Source organism: Erithacus rubecula, assembly GCF_903797595.1.
Source record: "Erithacus rubecula genome assembly, chromosome: 5".
NCBI lineage: Eukaryota > Metazoa > Chordata > Aves > Passeriformes > Muscicapidae > Erithacus > Erithacus rubecula.
Window position 1 is genome coordinate 31,231,293 of NC_136687.1, and position 17,196 is coordinate 31,248,488.

At 34.9% G+C, this 17,196-nt stretch overlaps 1 protein-coding gene across 2 annotated transcripts in view; it reads right to left on the reverse strand.

Annotated features, from left to right (window-relative positions):
* Nucleotides 1-17,196, reverse strand: part of TENM3 (teneurin transmembrane protein 3) — a 960,849-nt gene that overhangs the window by 443,170 nt on the left and 500,483 nt on the right. For both annotated transcript variants that reach the window (XM_079305926.1, XM_079305927.1), the window contains exon 5: nucleotides 9,558-9,599. The gene's annotated coding sequence lies outside the window, so the exon portion shown is untranslated. The remainder of the gene's footprint in view (nucleotides 1-9,557; nucleotides 9,600-17,196) is intronic.

Genomic DNA, 17,196 nt, shown 5'->3' on the forward strand with positions numbered 1-17,196 from the left:
GAAAATGTTTTCTAAAACACAACAAGCCAAAGCGATTACTAGTTTTACTTTTGCATCTGGTACATTACATTTGCATTTGAAAAAATTGTTTCAAGATACATAAATGAGATCATACTCCACACCTGCCATCACTGCAGCCTTTTTTGTGCAGTGTGCCAAGTAATTATGTTCCCATTGCGTACAAATCTTTGCTTACAACTGTGTTCCTGGAACATTACCTGTGAGATACCACTGCTGGGTGACAGAAAAAATGAATGCCAAAGAGATACACGTGGAGTTCCCAAAACTAACCTGGTTCTTCCTAACTTGACTTGCTCTGATCTGCCTATAAAAAGACTTACATCAGTTTAGAGGGATATACGTGAAATTCATGGAATTGCATTTTCCTTTCAGGTCAGAATTGACAGTAAATTTACCAATGCAGGAGACCTGGGGACAAACAGGAATTCCTGTGTGCTTATGAAACTGGGCAGTGTGGCCTCAAGAGTGGCTATAGGTAGAGCCAGCCCAAGGAGACACACTGAGAAATGCATGGCTTTTAGGAAATATTCAAAGGGAGTAAAAACCGGCCTAAGGATCAAGGAACAAATACAGCTATTGGAGGGAGGAAGAAGAGGAGACCTTTAGCTCTCCTTGTCAATGTTTGTGACTTTCAAATATATGTTTTGATTTCTCTTCTTTATTACTCACAAGAATAATCATTAATCTAATCATCAACTCATCAGCACCTGAATTTGGTCCATCAACACTGAAAAATTCTACTGGAGTACAAGATTCACTACCTTCTACTCTGGCCAGGTACTAGTAGAAATTCTACAATTTTAAGACTTCTTTAGATTTAAACAAAATAAATGTTGCCCACATGCTCACAAAAACAGTATTATTTAACTCAAAATATAACAACTCCATATTTCCCTTCTCTGCCAGGAAGACACATATGTTAATGGAGCTCCGATTTGGAAACTCTCAGAAATTAAACTCTGCTCCAGTTATGAGAGTAAAAACAGACAAAGGCCTTCATCCAAAACCCATGAAAGCAAAAATGGAACCAGTGGGGGGACAGGAGCCAATGTGTTTAGATTCAATATCTAGGTTTAGTATGCAGAGCAAATTATTTAAAAGATGAATAGATGAAGAACAACAAGTATTTTGCAGTATCAGTAATAGGCACATAAAAAACCTTCAACCATTAAGTCATTAGCACCTTTAGCATTAGTTCATTCAAAGTCAGCTGTCCTTGATTAATGATAATAGTATATTTTTAAATATTTTTGAGGTTTGTTAAGCTATCAATATTAACTTAGATAATCACAAATATAGTTAACTACTTATTAAAAAAAATCAGCAGCATTGTGCAGCAGGTGAGGTGTTATTAATCTTAAACCAGAAAAATATTATAATTTTTACATTTGTAAACAATTAGTTTTCATAGCAAATGCATGGCATTGTGCCTTGCTCAGTGAGCTTTGTACAATGTACTTGAGTCATGTAAAACTAAGTTGTCACATCCTGTCAAAATCAATATTTTCTTCAAAGATTGAGAGCTGAAGATTATGTGTAGAAGGACTGATAGCACTAGTAAACGCCATGGGTTATGAAGGTACCTATTAGCATTTCTGCACACCACTGTAATCTAGACACCTCAACTTTGATTATCATCATTGCAACACACGGCAGTTCTAAGCCTTTCCTATGAAAAAGCTCTTAGTGTTGCTGAACTCTGACAGAATGTTCACTAATCTGGACAAAGGCTCATTAGGGCCAGGGCCTTTAAATAATTTTAGTTTTCATTTCGTAGACTGTAACTCCTTAGTTCTACCATTCTATTTTTCACAGCTTCAAGTTTTCTGTGTGCATGAAATTCCCCACCGTAACCTTAAATTATTCTGTCCTTCTGGTGTTCAGTGACAGTCTCTGAGGCTTGAGCTTTATTCTCCTTCAGGGTTCATTCTTCTTCTAAATACTCATCATCCATTGCATTCTATAAAGAGAGTTCCCAGCAGTAGTTTTTAAAATAAAAGAGAAAATGTTCAGTATCTGAACATTTAAAGCTCTAGTGTCAGTACCTGGAATGCCTCCTGTTGACAATGATGGTTATCACTGGGGGCAACTGAGATCTGTTCATTCTGAACTGTCTTCAGAAATCAGCCTTATCTGATTGTTCTTTCAGATCAAAAGAAATAGGAAGACAAAGTAAGCTGTGCATATTCTTTCACTTTGCACTTTGTTGTTAAAAAAGGAGGAATCCCACTAGGACCCATAAACCACTTTTAGATATCACTAATCTTTGCTATGGATTTCTATTTTCCCATTTATTGCCAGCTGACTTACTGGATTTTGATATTTTAATGACATAGCACACTGTTAGGAATTATTGTGAAAAACATATAACGAAATCTACATAGACAAAAGAGCATTTATGGCTTGAAGGGAAGTGACATGTAATTCTCAGCATTTACAGCTGAGATTAGACCATTTTTTCCACATGACTGAGATATATTCAGTAACAGAAATATCTGCAAAGTCTCCATAATAGCACCTGGATCTTCTGTACTCAGGCATGGCTACCCTATTTTTAGATATTTGTGGAAGGTAGCTTGTATTGCCTCTTACAGCAGGTTCAGCCTCAGTCACTAAACATAACTATTTTTATCAGCTGCATAGACCAGGGGAATACCATCATTCACTTTTTTTTTCTTTTAAAAACAGCATAGTTAACATTGTTGCTGACAACTGGTGCATGAAACACTACGTATTGAAGATCCAAAAAATCCAAATTGTATTCAAACTGTGCAGTCACATTGAGCTTCTGCTGGAGTTGCAATTTTTGGGGACTTTCCCAAAACTCAGTAGGACCCTGTTGAAGATCTCTATTTTTATATAAAAAAAGCATAACCCATGTGATTGGTTCATAACATATTAATAAATTAGCATATACTGTACACTGTTTTGTAGTGTCTGACCCAGCTATTATCAATTTTAACATGGAGTTTTGTACATCTGGATTTTGGTACCTAATTCATACACTGCTGAAAAATTCTTGAGGAGTCTCAATATAACCAACCAGGTCCCTAATTTCTAGGGAGTTTCACCTGGTTCATTGACTTGTGTCATTCACATGATCTCTTCTTGTTTTTCTCTATTAAAGAGAAAATCAGATCAATCACCACCTTACTGACATCCTTAAAGCTTCTGCTTACCTTTCTGTCTTACTATATTGTTAAAATGAACTTTGTAAACAGCATAATTTGTGCAGTAGCCTCTAACACACTGAGCCAGCACAAAGCCTCTTCTTGATGTCTGAACTGATATCTGAACCTGGGACCAGTTTGTCAGCAACTCAGAAAGAAGTACAGCATGCATGAAAATGCCTTTCCCTATCACTGTTAAATGAAGAATTTGACTCAAACCTCTTCAGAGTTGGAGGTCAAATTTCCCTTTCAGAAAACTTTACCCCTTCCTATAGAGATTGTTAAACTACATCAGAAAATCAAAAATTCAAATATTGTTTCTTATTTTACGCAAAACATACAGAAATCACAACTTATTAGGACAGAAGCAGAATGCTGGGGGAAAAAATAAAGGCCTTTGCTCTTTCAAGAAAAATACTCTCTTTGTTCTTTCAAAAAAAAAAAAAAAATTGAGTTTGACTGGCTTCTGGTTCAGCTTGAAGTACCAATTTCAGGTTTTCTTGATTTCTATGCTTCCTGATTTAGCTCCCTTGGACTATTTAAGTTAGATGGTTTCAATAGACTAAATACAAAAAATCATAGTACAAAATCTATCACAAATTAGCCTTAAAAAGTTGTTCAAAGAGCTATAAAGCACAAGAAAGAGATTTTAGTCTCTTGAAGGAAAATAAAATGTTTTTTAAACAATAGTTCATTGGCTTGAAAATAATTGTTTTTTTTAAATCTAGCACACTACTCAAAACACCTACGCCCTAATTAATTCAACTGCATTCATAATACATGACAAACCCCAAGTTCTATTCAATTGCAAACATTTTTCCTAAGAAAATGCTGAATTTTCTACATAGAAAGTAAAATTATTTTACTAAGCAGTTAGTATAATTTTTTTACAGAAGGGCAATGACAGTATTTTCTAGATTTTTTCACCCGAGAATTTACTCTCTGATACTGGACTGAATAACTTCTCTATCAAACCATAGAATTAAAATCAAGTTTTGCCAAACAGTAAAAGTTCCAAAAAGACAGTACTAAAAATTGTGGATTGTGCTGCTGCAGTTTCCTAGGAGAATGCTTTTCCCCACTGCTCTGTACTCTGAAAGGGAACTCATGGCTTCACCTCTTATCTCTGCTAATGCACCAAAGGAGAGTCCTACCAACAAAGACAGTAACGGTTCCTCAGGAGAAAAGCAAGTTTTCACGGTTTAAGATGGGGAAAAAAAAAAAAAAAAGAGAGAGAATCAAAGTATCATTTAGGCTGAAAAAGACCTTAAATGATCAAGTCCAGCTGTTAACCCAGCACTGAAAAGCTCCCAGTGGTTTGCATCCTTAAGCATCTCATCTGCAGTGGACACAGTTCCCAGATCACTTCCTAGTGGCCTGATGATGTGCATGCATTAGGGCATCCCTGCCTTGGTGAAACAGCACCAGCTCTGCAGCTACTGTCTCTTGCTTGTGGCTATGCCAGCAGGTTGTGCTGAGGTTCAAGAATAAGGGCTGAGATCTATTTTCTGCTCCAATCCCAAGAGGTTCAGAATCTTGATCTTATTGTAAAACAAAAATGTGGTTTAGCAGCTGGTTTCCACCTGAGCTTTACAAAGGAGGCATCTCTTTACGTTATTCTGCTATTAAACAGGTTAAGTTAGACATGCTCAGGAACTGCTTAATAATCTGACAAAATTAAGTTAATTACTGATCAAACATCTCTGGCCACTTCTGATTAGAAATATGATGTTGATTGTGATGATAACAGACTAAAATTTAATAGCTTAATATCTTCTTTTCCTTGAGAGATTGAATTAACAAATTAATACATCTCCAGGAGAGGTTTTCAACAGGGGCTGTGTACTAGAAGTATACCAAATTGCCCATCACTAAGAATGTTAGAAAAATTTCCCTTGACATAGTGGAATCTGACAAGGAGAGGAGAATCCTGGTTCCAATCCAAATTTCCAGAAGTATTTACACCAAACGCTGGGCTAAATCATGATCCTTCCTCCTACTGTTCAGATTTTGAGGATACAGAAGTTTTCCCACTTTTAAGGAAATACTTTTATAAAGATAGAAACTAGCACCATCACTAACCCCATCTTGGATCTTGAATAGGAAGAATGAGAAGTAATCTATTCAGAAAAGTAATTATGTCCAGGAATTCAGGCCTGTGAGACTCCCAGGCTGAAATTGATTTGCATCTCAGGCCTTCAGAGGGGGACCTTAGCTTTGGAGGCAGAGAAGATTCCAAACTCTTCTTCAACCACTTCCTAACCATGGCTAAGATTTTTCTTGTTTGACAAATCATTTCTCACATTCACATCTAATATGTCAAACCGTTTAGTTTTGTGCAAAGGTGATAGAAACATGCAAAAATATAAAAACATTAATCCAGTGACATGGTGACTGACTGATTGTTGTGACAAGATGACAGTTCAGAAGACTGAGTATGATAGCTGTTTATTTCTTTGAGGACAACTTAAAAAAATATTATTTCCTCTGGCATGCCTCTCTACAGCTCATAAATATAGGTAGCCTGACAAAAACTTGATAGCATTGTTCAGCAATCATACCTGAATTTAAACAGTAATCACAGAGATAGCTAAATGTAGAAAAAAAGAAATGCAAATCACGAAACCAAAGAATGAAGTATGTGCAGTGCCACCAGGGAGATGGGCTTATTATCAGCTGTGAATGCACCTCTGATTCTCTTATCAACAAAGCAAGGACCTGGGATGCTGCAATGTTTAGTGCACAGAGAGAGAGAGAGAAAGACAGGAGACAGTAAGCCACTGTAATCCTTACCTACGAAATGAAAAATTCCATGGATGTCCAAAAAAGTTATACAACACAGTGGAAACTATAAGCTTTGCACTGGGTGAGAACATTGCAATCTTAACAGACACTCAACACTCATATACATTGTCATGAAAGGAAATTAAGAAAGGTTTTGCCAATAATAACTTCTGCCATAAAACTTTATCATCAGAACATCTATTAAATATAAAAATCTCTACTAAAACATAACTTTTAACACAGCATACAACACCATTTACCTCTCTTGAATACAATTAACACAAAATGCTAGTATTAAGCTGAAGTAAAAAATAAATTATCACAAAAAATAATGATGAAAACTGTGAGCAAGGACTTTCATTGAAATTAATGTTTTGTACAGAGTTATTGATTTTAGCTTACTGTTTACTGTAGTAAATGCTAATAAGATAATGGTCTTGAAGAACAGAGATTTAAACATATTTAAAAATTGCAGGACTTTTTTTTATCCCTTTAGTTGAGTTTTCTACTGAGGACTTACACTATTGGGAGCTGCTGACAAGTGCACAAACACAGACTTACTGGGAATAATGCTCCAGGGCTTGGCCAATGAAATAGACCTGGAAGCCATTATAGGGAGTACCAAAGAACCCCAAGAAAAGCCAGGACAGGTGCTGCAACAGCAGCAGGAGTACTGAGGGGCTGGTCACATCTTTCAGGACATGTGATGTGTCAATAGTGTACCAGCCTTGGAAATCCTTTGAAGCCATTACTTATTTATAGCTTTAGGTTTAATGATGTAGAAGAAGAAAGGAGTTCAATTGTATTCAAACAAACAAACGAAAAGTAATGAATTAAATCACAGCGTAACTGTATATATCTGATGCTAGCTTTGTGTGAGAGAATCCATCTTCTGTGTAAGTATTTGTGAGATCTTGTATGTCAGCATTCATGCAGCAGGGTGTGCCAGTCAGATGGAAGATACAATGGCCTGGTACTCGGGGATCAAAAGTTTTTTAAAACGATCTTTTGGAAATAACAACTGTGTTTACTTAGTATTAAGATGCATGCCTGTATTGCTGTCCTCATGTGGTTGAGACTGTTCCCTTCACTGAGCAGGATACAGTAAGATACAGGTGAATTAGAGAAAGCTGCGTAGGGGATATTTAGATTTGTAAAATCAAACTGGATTCCTTTAACCTGTACTGGCTGAATGGAAGAGAACATCTTACATTGGTCCATTTTACAAAAACATGTTAGTTTTGGCTTGCAGGTCTTACCCAGGGATACATTTGTGTTTCTACATAAAAGCAATTCAAAACAGCAGCAGGTACAGATATTATAAAATCAGTCTTTTAGCTTCTCTCTCACAGGAACATTACCAAACAAGAATTCGTGTTGGTTATTTTCATTTAAGTACTTATTCCAGGGTAAAGGAGGATCACCTTCAAATAACTGAAAATAATTAGAAGATATGACTGCTGCTCCCAAGTTTCACATATTTTGCTAGAGTACATCATACATCCCTTCCAAAGTGGAAAATAGTCTAAATAAAATACTAAAAAAGCAAACAATTAAAGCAATGTATTTCTGTAATATAGATATTGTGATCACACATCTGAGGCAACAAATAGCCAACCAATAAATATTCTTAAGTATTTAGCTGAACCAGAATTATATATATAACGTAGAACAAATGGAGCATACCTGCAGTTCTCTACATGTATTTTTTCATTCTGACCTAGTCTAATCCAATAATACTTGGTCCAAACCCCATTTGATTAAAAACAAAACAAATTAAAGAACATATCTGCAAGTATATTTAAAATTATTTGTATAAATTGATATTCTGGGGATCTTCACTGCTTATTTCTCTTATGGCCATAATAAGCACAAAGTAAGATTTAACTTTTCTGATTTTACTACAAAAATCACATTTAGAAAAAAAAAATATTTGTTAGTAAAAGTTATTTTATCCACCAGTGCAAGACCTAAGCTATATTTTGACAATAAAACAATAAGGATGACTGATACTAAATTGAGGAAATGCATTGAAACATTTAAATTTTCCATCCCTTCCAGACTTATTTCAATATTAATTAGTTAATAACCTAAAAAAAAAAAAAAAAAAAAAAAAAAAAAAAAAAAAAAAGTAAAAAAGAGAGCTGGTCAGTTTTACAATATGCTACATTAGAACTGCAAATGTCTTGTTAATATCTCTTATCTCACAGTTTCATGAATGAGATACTATACCCCTCCTTATTTATGCAGTCCTTTTGTCAGATAAAAGAAAAAAATGTATTACTCAGCAATTACAAGACACTCTTAAATTAAATATGACAACATAACTAGGAAATGAGAAAGGGATAAAAGCTAGTAGAAAAAAGTCTGATAATGAAGCTTCTAGTTCTGATGACTACAGTGATACAATATCTAAAGCCTTTTACAGGGTATTGAGATTTTCATTCTTTAACATAGAATGAGAGAAAGTGAGAAGGGGAGGGGGCCAGAGGAAGAAGAATCTGTGGTCTGTAAATGATCAGCACAAAAAATAAATTATAGTCAAGTAACTGAACTTTTCTGATGTGTAAATTGAATCATTCCCACACGCTGATGTTTTATAATTAAAAGACCCTTTTCACTGTGGGAAATTTTACTGAATTTTGTATTAAAAGAAGAAACAAACCATCAATCAGGAGGAGGTAGGGGAACTCAAAGAGCTCAACCTATTAAACTTGAAGAGAGTAGTTGAATTCTGAATGACTTGCTCTAGGAAACTGTAGCTCTTTTAAGGCAGCTACTGTAAAAACATTAATGAGCAGAACACGTTTCTGATCGCTGTTCTAAAATCTTTTGTAGTCATATAGAAGAACACACACTCCATTTGGTGTCATAAGATGCAGAATATGGTTGTAAATGAACCCTTTTTGTGAGGTTCACAAGCTAGAAATTACTTGACTTTGGTTACCATTGAGAAAAATCACTGAGCTAAAAACCAAAGGAAGAAAACCCAAATTCCAATTGCTCAATACAGTGCAGTTGCTAGGTATGTACTGATCAGACAGATTAAAGTTTCCTCACAGCCAGATTGCTGCCAAATTTAAACAGTTTTGAGTGGACACCATTTTAGAATTTTGGGACCATATGTGCTTTCAGCTGAGTCGAGATCCTGGCTACAAACTGCATTTTCAAATTATTAATCTCAATAGGGGCATCATAAAAAAGCACCACAGTATGGCATACATAGGCAACAACAGTTCATTGTAGAAACTTGAGAATGCTTGTAAGAGATTTAATAAGTCATTTTGAGAAATTTCTAATTTATTCAAATATGTTCTATCCTTGATGAGTCTGGTAACAGGGTGGACATTCCTTTTTCAACAATCCATTTTTATCCATTAAAGTTTGTGCACTGTGACCTTCTCCCTACTTTTTGTTTTGGTGTATCCTACTATTGCAGCAACAATAAATTAGATACAGTAGTATAAACCATTAGTAATGAACAAGTAAGTAGAAGACTATATATACTTCTGTCAGTTAGACAATGGTGTGCCATTACACAGCTCCCACCAGAATCTGAGGTTGTAGGATGGTTCACCTTACCTTCAGCTTTCCATGGGAATGGATCTCTAATGAGCCAGGAACCTGCAATGAGAACAGATATGAAGATTTTGGTCAAACATTTTTATTTTGTAATTGTTTAATGATCATTATGGAATATCTCAGTACCTGTCTCAAATCAAGACAGGGTATGATAGATTATAATATTTTCTCTTTATTGTAATTTTCCTCTTTGCATTGTGATATGTGATGTGGTCATACACTGTGTATCTTCCCTAAAGTCTAAATGAGATGCAGATTATCTGTAATAAAATATTTATTATAGCTACTGCTGGACTGACACATTACTACACTTGTAAAATGCAATTTTATTTCTCTGAACCATATGGAAGTGTTGATTGCATATTGAATATTAAATGCAGAAGTGGCATTTTGGAGATCCATGTTCACTGTACCTCATTTACTTTCACATATGATCTTTCAGGTCACACATGAAAATGTTCTTTCCTTTCTGCCACTGTGGAAAACAATATTCTGAGAATTTAAGGGAAAGGTCTACCTAACTTCAGCACAGCTGACATGAATTTTCCATTGCAATTTTGTTGAGGTATGAAACAGCAAATGTACTATAAATCCCACTGATATAGCTTTGCAAAGCCAACATATTTAACAGTAATAAACATAAAACATATGGAAAAGATAATGATTTGCCACAAAGATAATGGCACTTAGAATATATACAAAGAGCTATTTTCAGACAGTATTTTTCATAAGCATTGCAAGCTTACAGTGTTCTGGAGTAAACTATAAAATGATTTTCAATTTTAATAATGAGTAAGTTGGGATTATTTCACATGTGAAGATAGAGCTTTATTAAATTAAATGGATACATGGAATAAAGCTCTTGCCACTAACAAAAGTATCTGAAAATCTTGTTTCATTCTTATCTTCCTCACATTCCAGTGAAGTTCACATCTGCCAAAAGGGGAAGCACAAAAAGGTACAGTATATCTTGCAAAGAACAGTCACAATTTTTTGTTTCTAGAACTCCTCTTCAAACAAGAATCCAAACAAATTACACAATTTTTCTCTGAGCCTTTAAGGAAGCTGTGATTTTACCAGTGATAAGAATAACATATGATGGCTGGAATGTGGAAAAAAAAAAAAAAGTGCACTTCCTATATTTGTGCAAATACTTTTTTCACATGTCACAATGTTTTCATTTTATTATGCTGCCAACATTTTAAAAATGTGGTACGAATGTGAATTTCACCCATAATTTTTTTATTTCAAGGAAAATATGTCAAGTGCAAAAGCTGAGCATTTTTTGGGATTTTTTGGTTTTTTTTTAAATATATGTGTTCAACTGACTGACCCAGGAATTATAAGGAGGGGTATCAAGATGATCCATAAAAGGGCAGTGTACTTGTTTTGTTGGGAAGTGTTTTCTGGAAATAATTTCCTCTATATTAGCTAGCAGTGAGTCAGCTGGCAGTGCACAAGGATTTGGAAGATGACAGCTGACCAAAGGGATATTCCACACCATATGAGATTGTGCTCAGGCAAAAAAGCTGAGGAAGGAGAAGGAGGAAAGGATGATCAGAGTTACTCTCTTCCCAGAGAGCTGTTATGCATGATGAAGCCTGGATTTCTTGCAAATGGCTAAACATCTATCTACTGATGAGAAGTAAAGAATGAATCCCTTACTTAGCTTTGCTAGTGCTCACAGTTCCTGCTTAACCTATTAAGTTGTCTCTATCTGATAAGACATCTCACTTTTATCCTTCTAATTCTCCTTCCTGTCTCACCTGGGCACAGTGAGTGGCTGCATGGAACTTGAGTTCTAACCCAGCTACCTGGGTTAATCCAGAACGAGCAGAGAGAGATTCTATAATATTGGCTCCAAATTCCTGACAGGAAGATTAAGAGGATAAGCATCCTATTTTTAACTTCTGGAAAACAGGGTAAATACTACATCAGCTCAAAAGGCTGGTTTGCTCTACAGCCTGAAATGTGGGTGGATATTGGATGCGTGCATCCAAGTTCTATCTGAACCACAAACAGCATTTCCTAAGGTATCTGTAAATACAGAACTGGATAATAAAAGTCAATGAAAACTCTCTCACACATTACTGAGGCACAAAATGTCTCCTTAAGTTTAAATCCTGGATTGTAAACATATTTTTTTCAAATATATGTGCAGACATACATACAAATACATACACAGCTCGACTGTGCAAACAATATAAAAAGAAGAAAGAAGATAAATACTAAAAATATAATTGTAGCAATGTAAAGGCAAGGTACTGAAAATCTGAAGTCTCGATACTAAAAGTGTTCTTAGGCATGGTGAACAGTTACCACATCATTGAGTCACACCATGTGAGAAACTTTGTGTTTGGTATAAACACAACTACAAAACAAACTTGTACCTAACTTCCAAACCAAGTGTCTAAACATTCTTATCTATCATCAGAGTATCTGTACCATAGACCTTAAAGCCTGAACCCCAGACAGAAAAGAGCTTGAAGGCAAACCTGAAATATTCATCCTTGTGTTTTCTATTTACGTTATCACTTGCAGGAATAAGTTCTAAGGTGTGGCTTTACAACTGTCAATTAAGTATTCTAATTTAAGGCAGAAAACTTTCTCTCTATGCTCTCTTGAATATTTCCTTTTTCTAGATTTAGATGATCTTGTGCTCAAAATTCTTACCTTCATGATTCCATTTCTTAGTGCTTAACTGTCCTGATTCACTTAATGAGCATTTCTGAATATATTCTTAGCATGGCACACTTGAAAGTCAAGCTTGGTGACACTCACTGCCAACATATTTAACTCCCTTTGATGCTCTGATCTTCATTTACTGGAGCCTGATCAAAGAGTGCTGTCCTCAGAAACACAGGAAGGAAAACTGAAAATAGCAGCCAAAATGCAGCAAATAGCAACACAGGCTCATCCCTGATCAGATCTAAGGTGCTCAGATGTGGAATTCATCAGTTTCACCTGACTCAGTCCAACTAACCAGTGCACTGGTTTTGAAAGGAAATGTACTTTTTGGCAGTTATCTATGGTAGCTCAGCTCATACACAAACTCTCACAACACACCTGGGAAAAGTCTCCCAGCATTGTGGAGGCCACTGGTGTGTGACTAAAATAAGCTGTTTTTATCAAAATCTGTAAATGGCCAATCTTCAAAGAGAAAATTAAAATTGTATCCATTTGTTTCTAACAAGGTTCTGGAAGAAGACAATAGAAATTAATATATGATGACTCTGGTTTAGGCAACAGGGCAGCAATAGCATTGCCTCCCCCCAGATGCCTTTCCAGAAGGCAGCAGGTCTGAATACATATAGAACACTTGGAGTTAGGCAATGGCATTGTTTTCTAGCAGACAACTAGACAGTGATTCTTGCTTACCACTCATCAGTGGAATATCTATTACACTTTCTCAGATGGAACCTTTTATCCCAGGGAGAAAATGGAAAACAGAAGAGATGGAAAACATCAAATCCATTTCATGTAAAAAAGTGGCGCAAAAAAGCTTATAAAACTTTATTGCTGCTTGTCGGATAAAACACTGAAATGATCCAGCACATCCTATCTGTTTGACTATCAACTTTAAAGATCTACCAGCTTGGAACTTGAATGATTATATTGCTATGTTAACATCTAAGTGAAAGCATATATTGTTTTGAACTGGGGAGGAATACCTTGCACATCAGAAAAATAGTTTTCATTTTCGGGACAATGAACTACAACTTCATTCTGCTTTGCTTGAGATAAAAACAGGTAGTGAGTTTTCCCATACAAACAGTTTCTGTCTTTATAGAGAAGGATTCTTAAAACCCAAAGTAACCACGACTGAAGTGTTTGTAAATTGGCAAGTTAGCATAAGGTAGAGTGATGTTGCTATCTAACAAACAACTTATGGCACAGAAACTAAGCAGGTAAGTACCTTCCCACAAAATGGTGCCCTCCACATAAAACAAGTTATAAGGAAAAGAATAGATAGGTCTAGACACTGATCACCACACCAAAGAAGCATCCTGGCTACTGTGAATAGTCCTCTTTTCTAAGGATTTAAGCCATGTTCCAGATGCAGCTGGGAAAAGTCCTGAGCCCAAAGACAATGTAAAACATTTTCATTTACTAGTTTATTGAGTTGAATCATTGGCAAATTGATCCAAAGTTCTTAGTAACAAACTAATTATAAACAGCCAAAAGTTGCAGTTCTTTGGAGAATAAATAACACCAGGTTCTCAGAATCAGTCTCATTCAGTATGAATGGATGGCCCTTACAGCCTGTCATGGTAAACTATGATCCGTTGCCACAATCCCAGCAGTGCCAGGAACCAGGGACCACAGTGGAAATAGAAGCTCTGATGTAAAGGACTACCTAAAACCAAAAGGCAGAGTGATAACCTGAAGTCTAAGAAAATCCACCCAGGCAAAATTTATGTAAAAATTACAATAAAAATATACAAAAAAAAAAATAGTTATAGATAGATGGATGGATGGATGTCACAGAGTCCCAGAATGGGGAAGGTTGGAAGAGGCTGCAGTGAGCCATCTGGTCCCTGTTTAAGCAGGGTAATCATAAAGCACCCTGCACAGAATATCTATCTATCCATCCATCCATCCATGGATGTATAAGGCTATAATCACACATACAGTTTATAGAACAAACAGAAATAGAAAAATATGTATAAAATACTATAGTTATGTATAACTAGCTATTTATGTCTATATATTTGTAAAAATTCAGTTTTATACACCTTCAATTATATAGAATACATAGGATTGTTCTGTACAAAATTCTTACATTGTTGTATGTGTGAAATAAGCCAAACACAATGTTGCCACGTTTTTTTATAACCTTGTCACAGTAAAACCCAATGACAGACCAGTATATTAGTAATTATGATTTACCACTTTCTACACAAAACCACATTTTTTATTTAATTGCAACAGAAGTATATCTATATGATATCTATGGAACTTCAACATGCTGCTAATTAATTTGGTTATTAACAGTGATGTGCATTCACTAGAGCTCATGACACTAAATCTGAACAGTTTTGAAAGACAGCCTTGGAATATACAACATTTTAACCTTAACATGTAATTACTTAGAAATTATGTACTTCACTCATGCTGCTGGGGTTTTTTCTTAAAGGTTGTTTAGTCCTTTTTCTATGTCTATGATATCCTTTTCCACAGAACAGACTCCTAACATATTATTTTTGTGTTCACAGTGCTACTGGTAAAACCTGCTGAGATGCTATGAAGATGCCAGCTACCTGTCATACATGCTTAAAATAATTGGTATCACAGGAAAAGTAACACAAGAAGAAGCACCATTAAAGAACAGGTCTCTCTGTGATATAATGCAAAACATATGTTAAAAATATGTGTAATAATTACAGCACTGTGCATCTGTCTTCAAACCTGGCACAGCTGAAACTATTTGTAAGTATGAAGTTCATGCTACAATACTGGTTCTTTTGAACAAAAGACCTCTTTCTTCAATTATATGTTCACTCATACCGTGCAAATTTTTCACATTATCCCACAAAAGTCCATTATCCAAACCAAACAGGAAAACAGACCACATTTTTCTATGAAATAACTACTGGATTTTTCTTAATAGAAAATAAAGAGTAAAGCATGAAAAAAAATGCTACGGTAAAGGTACAGAGTTTAAGAGCACAAGGGATATTTAATTGCTTAAATTATTGTGAACAAAACTACAGTAATTTATACACTTTTATTAGCTTTCAACAAAACTCTGAATAAGCATAAACCAAAAGTCTCCCTCATCTTTTCAATGTGCATTTATTTCTTAAACAGAGGTTTTTTTCTGCTTACATGAAATACAAATATTTTCTGCTGCTGATGCCATTATTTGGCAAGGTTGGTTGACAAAAGTTAATATATATTCTTGAAAAGTCAAAAGAGGACTGCATATGAGAAGGCAATATTAAGGAATATAAAAGCTGCATCTTTACTGTACTTAAAGCAGTATCATGATAATTATTAAATACAAAACTTTTCTGCCCCTCCCTTGATTGTTTTCTACAGATCATGATGAATATTCAAATGAAGCTGAGAACAGCCAATGTGCATAGAATGATATGATGAGCATACGTGGCCATACATTACCACTGAATGGGTAGTAGAATAAATTTTTGCAGTTTTGAGAGAATATATTTGAAAGCCAGTTGTCAGATAATTTTAGTATTCTAAAATGTCTAAAATCACAAAATATTGTGAATTAAATGGAGTATGGCTTTTAAAGGAACTCTATTCATCACCAATAAATTAAATAATTACTTTTCCAATAAATTTTGAGATTAAATTCTGTTCCAGCAAAAGTAGTGGTATTAAGAAGAGACAACAAGAAGCTGAAAGACATGTTTTGCAATACCAGGATCCCTGCTATTAACCCCAATGCTGATCCCAGCCTAAGTATGCAACATTAAGTGTTTTTTGTACCCTCAATTCAGCTTCTGGCATTTCTGAAAGTGGTACTTAGACTTTACCAGCTCCTGTGTTTAAACTAGGCATATGAACACACAGTAATTAATCCAGATTCTTAAGTGCTATTTTAAAATGTAAAACTCTTCTTCCACTCCAGACTCACAATTAATAATTTTTTCTATTATCCCTTATCTATGTATTATATGTATGATATCCACTTAACTATTTCTATTGTAATATATTGTAATATATTGTCTATTATAAATTATACAGAACTAAAAATTTCTTTTAAATAATTTAATTAGTATTGTTTCATATATATCTACCAGCTTTGCAAGTTATGCAGAAATATAATCACTGTCTGATGGGTGATCAGGTTAGTATTAGGTAAGTTGTAATTAGAGCAGAAAATTCAGTAAGAACTGCTGCCATATATTTTAGAAGTAACTTAAAAGACTGAAATAAATAAAAATTAATTAAAATAGAATGCAATTTATGATTTTGAAAGATTTCTTGCAAAATGTCACAAAAATAATATCCAAGTCTAAGTTAGTTTTGAAATATGCAAAGTCAAAAGAGACCTTGTTCAAAAAACCAAAAGATAACTATCCTGGGTTAAACCTGTGTGTGGTTTTGGATGCAATATCCTTTGCCCTTCTTTTTATTTTTAAGTCTTTGTAGGAAGGTATAAATCAGTGAGAATGAGAAAGGAGGGCTAAGCCTTTAGAGGTTTTGATGGTCTGCTCTTCAGCTCCTATAACTGGATTTACTGAAAGAAACCAAGCGAGATATTGAAAAAGCTTATTCTGAACCACAAACGTGCCTCAAGAATACATTTTTCAAATCAAACTTTCTAATAGTACTTTGCAAGTTTGAAAATCTTGTCTCCAGATTATTTTGGAAGTTTTGAATAAAATATGTAAAAGAGGGTAGGCCTTTAAATCCAAGAACTGCTTTGGGGGAAACTAATGCTCTAGGCAAATATGATTACTGATAGAAAACAGTGGAATATAACTGCTCTTGTCAACCTTGGACACTTAGTGACTAAATATCAGGGAAAAAGTCAATATTGCACCAACTGTGCACTTAACTATGGTGTTTCTGTGTTCACATGGAGAACACAAAAATCAATTAATTGTTGAGAGATACAATCCTTTCAGAATTCAGCCAATGCACTGATTTATTAATGCTATTGATT